Consider the following 10791-nt stretch of genomic DNA (forward strand, 5'->3'; position numbering starts at 1 on the left):
CCTAAATGACAGCATTTCATAGGCCAGTAGTTTAGAAATGCTGGCATTCAGGGCCAGGGATCGAGGGTGGCTAGGTGGGAATTTACGCTTTCTCTCAAATGTTTGTGAGATGGAGAGCTGAACGCTGCCGTTTGACATGGTTGAGATGCTTGGTGACGGAGGTGGTGGTGTTGGTGGTACATCCCCTGTTTGCTGGGCGGCAGGTGCCAACGTTCCTCCAGAGGCGGAGGAAGAGGCCGAGGCGGCAGCAGCAGAAGAGGCCGAGGCGGCAGCAGCAGAAGAGGTAGCAGGGGGAGCCTGGGTGACTTCCTTGTTTTTAGGGTGTTTACTCCACTGCAGTTCATGCTTTGCATGCAGGTGCCTGGTCATGCAGGTTGTGCTAAGGTTCAGAACGTTAATGCCTCGCTTCAGGCTCTGATGGCACAGCGTGCAAACCACTCGGGTCTTGTCGTCAGCACATTGTTTGAAGAAGTGCCATGCCAGGGAACTCCTTGAAGCTGCCTTTGGGGTGCTCAGTCCCAGATGGCGGCGGTCAGTAGCAGGCGGAGTCTCTTGGCGGCGGGAGTTCTGCTTTTGCCCACTGCTCCCTCTTTTGTTACGCTGTTGGCTCGGTATCACCACTGCCTCTTCCTCCGAACTGTGAAAGTCAGTGGCACGACCTTCATTCCATGTGGGGTCTAGGACCTCATCATCCCCTGCTTTCAACCCAGAACAAAAACTGTGCTTTGACGGACCCAAAATAACTTGACCAGCCTCAGCAATAACCACAGATTTAGATGAATATAAATTTGAGGCCTATTATTTAGGCGCTGGGTGACAGGTATACGTTTACAGACAGAATTAGACTTGGAATTGCACAGTAGCGTGTGTGTGAAGTTATTGAGAATGACCATATCAGCACCTTGAATCTAATATACCCTTTTAGGGATAGATTTAAAGTAGGCCTGATACAGCAGAAACCATTAATTTAGAGAATTGCTAAATTGGGAATTGTATTTCAACCCAGAACAAAAACTGTGCTTTGACGGACCCAAAATAACTTGACCAGCCTCAGCAATAACCACAGATTTAGATGAATATAAATTTGAGGCCTATTATTTAGATGCTGGGTGACAGGTATACGTTTACAGACAGAATTAGACTTGGAAATGCACAGTAGCGTGTGTGTGAAGTTATTTAGAATGACTCTATCAGCACCTTGAATCTAATATACCCTTTTAGGGATAGATTTAAAGTAGGCCTGATAAAGCAGAAACCACTAATTTAGAGAATTGCTAAGTTGGGAATTGTATTTCAACCCAGAACAAAAACTGTGCTTTGACGGACACAAAATAACTTGACCAGCCTGTCACGGAAGGTGTACAGGAAACAAGACAATGCAAAATGAATATATGACTCACTGGATGCAAAACTAAGGAACAAAAGGGAGACCCCTGCATAAGACCTGGCACTCTCCCTGACTGCTCAGCCTATGCGAACACCTCAATGGTGGATGATCGCATATCCTCGTACCTCGACTATATAACACCTGAACACCCTACAATAGTGAGGGGACACGACCACCGGCTCCCTACACTAGACACGGAGGGAGTCAGGGTCACCTGAGATCCAGCAAACATAAAATCACAAATGAATGTACAACACTTTTCTTGTAGAAGACTGGGAAATTGGATCAGCATGCACGCACACTCCAGGAAGTTGTATAAACCGCACACTAATGCATTATGGGGAGGAAATTAAAGGGATGCAATCAGTCCAACTACAAGACAGCTGAGAGAGGCTAACGAGATGAGGAACTGAAAATCAAAACAAAGAAAGCTCAAGGAGGAGGTTCTGAAAGGCATCTGTCAGAGCTTCTCAGATGTCTGGTTGTGACACACAGATTTAGATGAATATAAATTTGAGGCCTATTATTTAGGCTCTGGGTGACAGGTATACGTTTACAGACAGAATTAGACATGGAAATGCACAGTAGCGTGTGTGTGAAGTTATTGAGAATGACCCTATCAGCACCTTGAATCTAATATACCCTTTTAATGAATAGATTTAAAGTAGCCCTGATACAGCAGAAACCACTAATTTAGGAAATTGCTAAGTTGGGAATTGTATTTCAACCCAGAACAAAAATATATCCTTTGCCAGACAGCAGACAGTATTACAATTGGCTGGCCACAGCTGAAACACCAGATTTAGGGTACTGCTATTTTGGCAATTGTATTTCACTCCTCAATAAAATAGCAAGCACAGCCAAGCCCCTGATGTAGGATATAGCCAAAAAATAACCACACTATTGATGGTTAAATGGACTTGGTGACAGCTTGCCCCTGATGTAGGATATAGCCAAAAAATAACCACACTATTGATGGTTAAATGGACTTGGTGACAGCTTGCCCTTGATGTAGGATATAGCCAAAAAATAACCACACTATTGATGGTTAAATGGACTTGGTGACAGCTTGCCCCTGATGTAGGATATAGCCAAAAAATAACCACACTATTGATGGTTAAATGAACTTGGTGGCAGCTTGTGCTGGCGCACCACAAGACACAAAATGGCCGCCGATCACCCCAGAAAAAAGTGACTGAAAAACGATCTGGGCAGCCTAAAAACAGTGAGCAATTGAATAGCAGCAGTTCAATGATCCACAGCTGCAGATCGATCACTGACTTAAGTCTTTTGGAGGAGTTAATCACTGCCTAATCTTGCCCTAACAGTCGCAGCTGCAACCTCTCCCTACACTGTTCAGAGCAGAGTGACATGCGGCGCTATGTGACTCCAGCTTAAATAGAAGCTGGGTCACATGCTGCACTGGCCAATCACAGCCATGCCAATAGTAGGCATGGCTGTGACGGCCTTTTGGGGCAAGTAGTATGACACTTGTTGATTGGCTGCTTTGCAGCCTTTCAAAAAGCGCCAAGAAAGCGACGAACACCGAACCCGAACATTTACGAAAATGTATTTTACTTTTACGAACTATACAGTTCGGGTTCGCTCATCCCTACTCATAATGAACCTCTTGAGACACTAATTGCGGTTGACTTATTGGCAACTGTGTCTCATCATCATCATCCACCTCGTGAAATACTAATTGCCGTTCCCCACCGTCATTTTTTTTCTGACTGTGGATGCTCAAGAGGTTCGGAATCAGGGCACAAGATCTCATGTCCCCCTTCAAGCGGGCTTGTTGAGAGGTCCAAATGAAGCAATGGCACTAAAAAGAACTCCTCGGAATATCCGAGTGTAAGATCACTTGTTTGGCCAGACCCTCCATGGTCGGAGAAAGGAGGATCAGGGTGAGGAGTGTGTTTTCAATCCAACCAACCACCTGGTCGCACTGGTCTGACTTTGAGAGCATTGACCTGCGCTGCCCAGAAAACTGGGACATGAAGCTAGGTATCATGGATGATTGTTTTCTTGTGCTCTGGCAGCAGGCACAGTTTAACACGCCCAGGGCCACGGCCTCTGTGTGCACCATCAGCATCACGGCCACTTCCCTGTCCCTTGCTGTTCGGCTTCTTCATATTAAATGTTATATATATGCTTGAAAGTATGTCACACGTACAGTAACGTAGGATTTAGAAGTGTATGCACAAAAAAAATTTTGAATAGGTATTTGGGATGTGTAAACGTCACACAGGAGATATACCACAGATAATGTCGCTGATGTCAGCAGCGGCTAATATAAAATTACAGGGAATGTCACAGGTATTTTGGATGTGGAAACGTTACACATAGTGATGGCCTTGCGGTTCGCCCGGCGGTCGGTTTGCAGCGAACTTTTCTTGTTCGTGATTCGGCGAACATATGGCGATATTCGCGTCCGCCATATTCTTTTACATTGTGAAGAACTTTGACCCATGACACATCCATCAGGTGGTACAGGACAGCCAATAGAAAAGCTTAAGCACATGGACATTCCCCCTACCTTATAAATAGACCCGATCTGGCCTCCATTTTACATTCAGTCTTTTGTCAGTGTAGGGAAAGGTTGCTGTGTGGAGCAGGGACAGACTGTTAGGGACAAAAATGCTATCAAATAGGTTCACAAAAGTCCTTTTAAGGACTGGTATAGGTGTGCTATTGATAGCTGTGCAGTACAGAGGGGTGTAATACACTTATAATATACTTTCTAACATAGAAAGCATATTATAGTGGATTTGTATTGTGCAGCAGTGGTGGTGAGCGGTTTTGCTGCGTTCCCTCTGCTACACACAGTGACAAACGGGATTGGGAAAAATAATGCTAACTGGTGTAATATACCAGTCGCCCCCCCCCCCCCAAAAAAAAACTGATAGAAGCGGGGTGTTATATTCCAATAATATACTTTCTATATGGTGCATTTGGATACAGCAGAATTTTTTTGCGGTTTTGCTGCGTTCCCTCTGCTACACACAGTGACAAACGGTATTGGAAAAAATAATTATAACTGGTGTGTGCATGCGCGTACACAAAAATTATATTGCCGATATATCGCATTGAAAAAAATAATGAATGGAGATCGCAAATTCGAACAATACATCTGGTATGTCACTGTCCATGTTGTGAGACTATTTGTGCACTTCTAGTAATTTCTTGGCTACAAATATGAGCTGAAGGTTTTTCAGGTTCGCCTGCCATTAAAATGAAGGGGACCCGCTGCAAACTTGCGGTTCGCGAAAATTTGATCCCGTTCGCAAAACGTCCCGGCAGATGTTTGTCGATCATAAGTTACACAGGAGAAATACTGCAGATAATGTTGCTGGTGTCAATAGCGGCTAGTATTAAATTACAGGGAATGTCACAGGTATTTGGGATGTGGAAACGTTACACAAGAGAAATACTGCAGATAATGTCTCTGATGCCACCAGCGGCTAATAAAAAATGACAGGGAATGTCACAGGTATTTGGGATGTGAAAACGTTCCACAGTAGATGTATCCCAGGTAATGTCACTGTCCGCAGCGGACACCGTCTATGAAAAAAGTACACTGGATGTCACTGATATTTTTGGGATGTGCACACGTTACACAGGAGATGTAGTGCAGATAATGTCGCTGTCTGCAGCGGCCCAACTATTGCATGCTATTTAGCGCAGGATGCGCTAAAAATAGATATTGCTGCCACACACAATAGTCCTTAAAAGGACTTTTTGGTCTATAAAGTTTTAGCAATTTAGCGCAGGTTGCGCTAAAAATATATATTGCTGCTGCCACACACAACAATAGTCCTTAAATGAACTTTTGGGTCTCTGACAAGTTTTTGAACTTAAAAAAAAAATATTTCTCTCCCTACACTAGCTTTCCCTTCTTCAGCACAGCTCTCCCTGACTAACACTGAGCCGAACACGTGTCATCGGGTGCTATATACGACCCGATGACACGTTCTGGCCAGCCAATCACTGTAATGCTAGTAACCAACATGGCTACAGCCAGAAAACGTGCGGGGAGGAGACTCGAGCATTGCGCTTAAGCACATGCGGTATTTGGCCGAAAACCTCCATGTGCCGAGCATCGAGATGCTCAAGCCAAACTAGTGTTCGGCCGACAACGGTGCCAATCTGCTGAGCGTGCTAAAAACAGGGAGAAATGACACGCGTGCCGTGCATGGAACACATCCTGAACTTATTCATGCAGTGATTAGTTGTCAAATACCCCAAAAATCTCTGGGCATTTTAGAAGATCTTACACGGACATGGCTCGCCTTGCTGACGTTCAGCGGTGACACAACCTGCCCTTCAGACAATTGATTTGTGACATCCCGATGCGCTGGAACGCCACCTTGTATATGCTTGATAGGCTGCTCCAGCGGCAACGTGCCATTAACGACTACCTGTGCAAACTCTTCAGAAGGACAGGTTATGGGGAACTTGGTTTCTTTTCACCGCACAAGTGGCTGCTCATGATCGACACATGCAGGCTTCTGCGGCCATTTGATGAGATCACCAAACTGGTCAGTCGCAGCCAGGGTGCCATCAGTTACATCGTACCTTACGCCTTCTTTCTGGAGCATGCATTGAGTTGTGTCATTGATCAAGCCGTCGAGTAGCAGGAGCTGGAAGAGAAGAAAGTCGCAATGCTAAATAAATTCCATGGGGGGGCTACTCCATCTGAGACAAGTCAGCAGCAGTCTGAAGAGGAGTCAGAGGAGGATGGTGGCTGGGGGGAGGAAGAGGAGGAGCAAGAAGAGCAGGCTTTGAGGAGGACTTTAAACTTTTCGGGGATCCCTGGTGTTGTCCGTGGCTGTGGGGAGGAGACTGCCATCCTCATTCTCCTGGGAGATGAGCAGGAGCCAGGGTGCTCCACAGCTTCCAATTTAGAGCAAATATGGGCCTAAAAAGCATGAAGGGCAAGGACCAGTACTGGGTGGCAACATACTTAGACCCCCGCTACAAACACACAATGGCGGACATGTTACCAGCATCACAGAGAGCTGGCAGAATGCAGCATTTCTAGGCCTTGCTGCAAGAGATGCTGCATTCTTCTGTTGCAGGCGCTGGCAGAGGAATTTCCACCCACAGCGAAACAGGTGCGGGTACCAATCCTACCGCACCTGCAAGAAGAGGGCGGTTTGAAGATGTGATGGTCATTTCGCATATGAGATCATTCTTTCAGCCAACCCATCACCTCGGGATCCAGCCTCAGGGAAGGCCTAGACCTACAGGTGTCCGACTACATCAGGTTATTGACCAATGTGGACACTCTGAGAAGCGAGGAACCCCTTGACTACTGGGTGTGCAGGCACAATTTGCCATGGAACTCTTGGCTTGCCCCTCGATGAGTGTCCTGTCCGAAAGGGCGTTCAGCGCAGCAGGGGAAATTGTGACCGATAAACGCACTCGCCTAGCTCAAGAGAGTGTGGACTAACTCACATTTCTAAAATTGAATGAGGCATGGATCTCTGAGGAATTCAACACCTGTGACGACCATTGTAATTGAATTTCCCCATGCCAGCACACACATATCCGCCATCACCCAGAACAAAGAATGGTCCTTGTCTTATGTATATACAGCGGCCTAAAATACCTTTTCTGTCAGGTGAATGCCTAAATTTATGGGCCTGTACTGGCCTACAGTAAAATTTGTATCCGGTGACCGCCTAATGTACCTCCAGCCACATTATAACAAGTTATTTTCTGTCAGGTGAATGCCTAATTTTTGGGGCCTGTACTCCCGTGGCCTAAAACAACATTTTTCTAGGCTCCAGAAGGGCACATTTTTGAGAGTTTCCCTATAAGACGCATAAAAATGGACCCTGATTAAAATACATATTTTTTTGTGGGAATTTTTGCCCAATGATCCCCCTCTGGTATGTCACTGTCTGTGTTGTGGGACTATTTGTGCACTTATTTAGTGGCTGCAAATATAACCTGAAGGTTTTTCAGGTTTGCCTGCCATTAAAGTCAATAGGGCCCGCCGCGAACGCGCGGTTTGCGAACATTCGTCCTGGCCGATGTTCGTCCATCACTAATGTTATGTTTAAAAGCCCAACAGTGGCCACCTTGGCAGGATCCCATACATGAGATTGATAGTCGACCCTGCCAACTAGAACCGGCTGATTTATTTATTTTTTCACTTACGTATAGCTAGCCTTAAAAAGATTGCAAAACAGTAACACATATTCATTCTGTGTTCCAGAAAATAATCTACAACTGGAGAACAACTGTCAACTTGTTCAAGCCATCACAGCAAAAGAGCAGAATGCAAGATGCTGAAACTAGTCTCTAAGCCTCAGGGCTTACAGATAGCGGTGACAATACTGATGTTGACTTGCATGAGTATAGTAATAAAAGTATTAGTTCAAATTAATTCTAAATGGGATGTGTGGAAGGTGTAAACCTTTGATGTTCAAAAAGAATATTAAGGTAAGGCCACCTGGATTTGACTAAGCAAATAGCTATGAGCCTCCTATTGGATCATTACTGCATGTTTCAGCTGACAATAAGTTATTTAACCCCAACTGGTGCAATGAATTGCTTCTCATTTCTTAAACAACCATGTCGAAAGACACATCTCGTGGTCATGGAAAAGATGTTAGCAGAGAAAACATCTAAGGAGATTGCAGAAACTACTAAAATTGGGTTAAGAACTGTTCAACGCATTATTAAAAACTGGAAGGATAGGGGGACCCATCGTATTCGAGGAATGTGGCGGGAAAAAAATCCTGAATCATCGTGATCGGCGATCACTTAAATGTTTGGTGAAATCAGATCGAAGAAAAACAACAGTAGAACTCAGGGCTATGTTTAATAGTGAAAGTTAGAGCATTTCCACATGCACAGTGCGAAGGGATTGGGACTGAACAGCTGTGTAGCCGTAAGAAAACCACTAATCAGTAAGGCAAACCAGAAAAAGAGGCTTCAATTTGCTAGGGAGCATAAAGATTGGACTCTGGAGCAATGGAAGAAGGTCCTGTGGTCATGTGATGAGTCAAGATTTACCCGTGCCAGAGTGATGGGTGCATCAGGGTAAGAAGATAGGCAGATGAAGTGATGCATCCATTATGCCTAGTGCCTAATATACAAGACTGTGGGGGCAGTGCTATGATCTGGGGTTGGCGCAGTTGGTCAGGTCTAGGTTCAGCAACAGTATGTGCTCCAAGAATGAGGTCAGCTGACTATCTGAACATACTGAATGACCAGGTTATTCCATCAATGGATTTTTTCTCCCCTGATTGCACGGACATATTCCAAGATGACAATGCCAGAATTCATCGGGCTCAAATTTTGAAATAGTGGTTCAGGGAGCATGAGACATCATTTTCACACATGGATTGGCCACCACAGAGTCCAGACCTTAACCCCATTGACAATCCTTGGGATGTGCTGGAGAAGGCTTTGCGCAGCAGTCAGACTCTACCATCATCAATGCAAAATCATGGTGAAAAAATTATGCAACAGTGGATGGAAATAAATCTTGTGACATTTCAGAAGCTTATCAAAACAATGCCACAGCGAATGCATGCCGTAATCAAAGCTAAAGGCGGTCCAACTAAATACTAGAGTGTGTGACCTTTTATTTTGGTGGCAACTTTTTTTGAGACAGGGTTGTACAGGTTTAGGAAAACAGTGCCACACAAGTCCACAATGTATATGCAGGGGGTGCAGCAGCAGTACCAGACACAACCTACAGACATTATCTTTATCTTTATATACAACGTTTCAATGAAGATCATTGGTAATTGTAAGCAGATAAAAACTTTGCATGGGGTATCCATGTTTTTCACGTCTATATCTATCTATGCACATATATTGCAACACTTTTCTCTAAAATATGGTAACTGCAGATGTAATGATCTTAATGCTGTGTTCCGCAGTAACACAACACATCAAGGGGATCTGTGATATAATGTGTACTGTATGTGGCTGCCTCTATACCGCCATGACCAGTTTCACCCTCACCTACTGTGTCCTTCTCCCATACCATGTAGATTTTAAGCCTCACGGGCAGGACCCTCTCTCCTCCTGTACCAGTGTGTAGTTCGTCTTGTTTATGCTTAGTGCAATTGTCTTTATTATGTATGTATACCCCTTATCATATGTACAGCACTATGGAATGAATGGCGCTTTAATAATTCATAATAATGTGGCAGCATGATTTTCCGTTTATGTCTGCCTATGGCAAAAACAAGAATTAGGGATCTTGAGTTATAAACTTTGTTTAACCAGGACATAAGCATCTCCAGTGGTACTAGGTGTCTTCTAGCAATGTTAATGGGGCATTAAAGGTCCAAATTATGAGAATGCACATTGCTACATACTAACCCCATGTAAATTAACAGGCTGATTACATGCTGACAGGTATTTCAGGCCTTGCCAGAGTACAGGATCTGCTAGTCAGTGCAAAATACAGATGAGGTCATGTAACATGCATGTTGGATCCGTTTTTTTTTGTTTTTTTTTTGTTTTTTTTTGTAGACCCATTCTTTACAATGGGCCTGTAGTCCGCATTTTGTGGCCAGGAATATTACATGTCCTATCTTTTGTGGAATGGACATATGGATGTGGAAAGCCCACCGATTATTTGTGTCTATTCCAAAAAAAAGATAGAGCAAGTCCTGTACTTGGCTGCAATTCAAGTCAATGGGTCTGCAAAAAAATAGATGCAACATGGATCTCCCTCGGACGTCATCCATATTATGCAGATCTGCAAAATGCACATGAAACTTGACAGAACTACAATAATTTGTTTCCTGTCCATAAAACACCTAAACACAACAGTCATTCAGGGATATTATAATTCATATCTAAATGTATTAAATATAAATTAAATTAAAATCTTAAAACAGTATAAAATTAAAAAGGACCCCTCCCTCCCAAAAAGTTGATTTTTTCCACATGCAACAATATAAGATATTTTATGTGATAGGGATGCATTTTGTATTGGCATATGTTCTATTAAAAAAAGGTGAGGACGTGTCGCAGTCATGCAGTGGTTAGGGAACACATGTGCCCAACCACATGTAATCACTGCATGGATAATCATGCTTTTAGGGTGCATTTTTTTGCTTGAGATCATTTATAAACTGTTGCTAAATGTTCATGGTTCTTTAGTATTCTTATTCTGACTACCTTCAAGTAGTGATATATGTGGTAAAATATGTTGAACATCTACATCAAGCAGATTATAAACTGTATAACCAATGTGATCAGCTCCTGGGAGCTGATGTGCATGTTTTACACGCGATCAACTGCACATACAACAGGTGCAAGCGATATAAGGTTGGACAGTTCTCCAATTGGATTGCGTGGGTGTTAGCAAATGGTTCCCAAACCAGATGCATATAATTAGTAAGACTCCTGTACTCCACTTGGGT

The sequence above is a fragment of the Bufo gargarizans genome, unplaced genomic scaffold, assembly GCF_014858855.1.
Source record: "Bufo gargarizans isolate SCDJY-AF-19 unplaced genomic scaffold, ASM1485885v1 fragScaff_scaffold_585_pilon:::fragment_2:::debris, whole genome shotgun sequence".
Taxonomy (NCBI): Eukaryota; Metazoa; Chordata; class Amphibia; order Anura; family Bufonidae; genus Bufo; species Bufo gargarizans.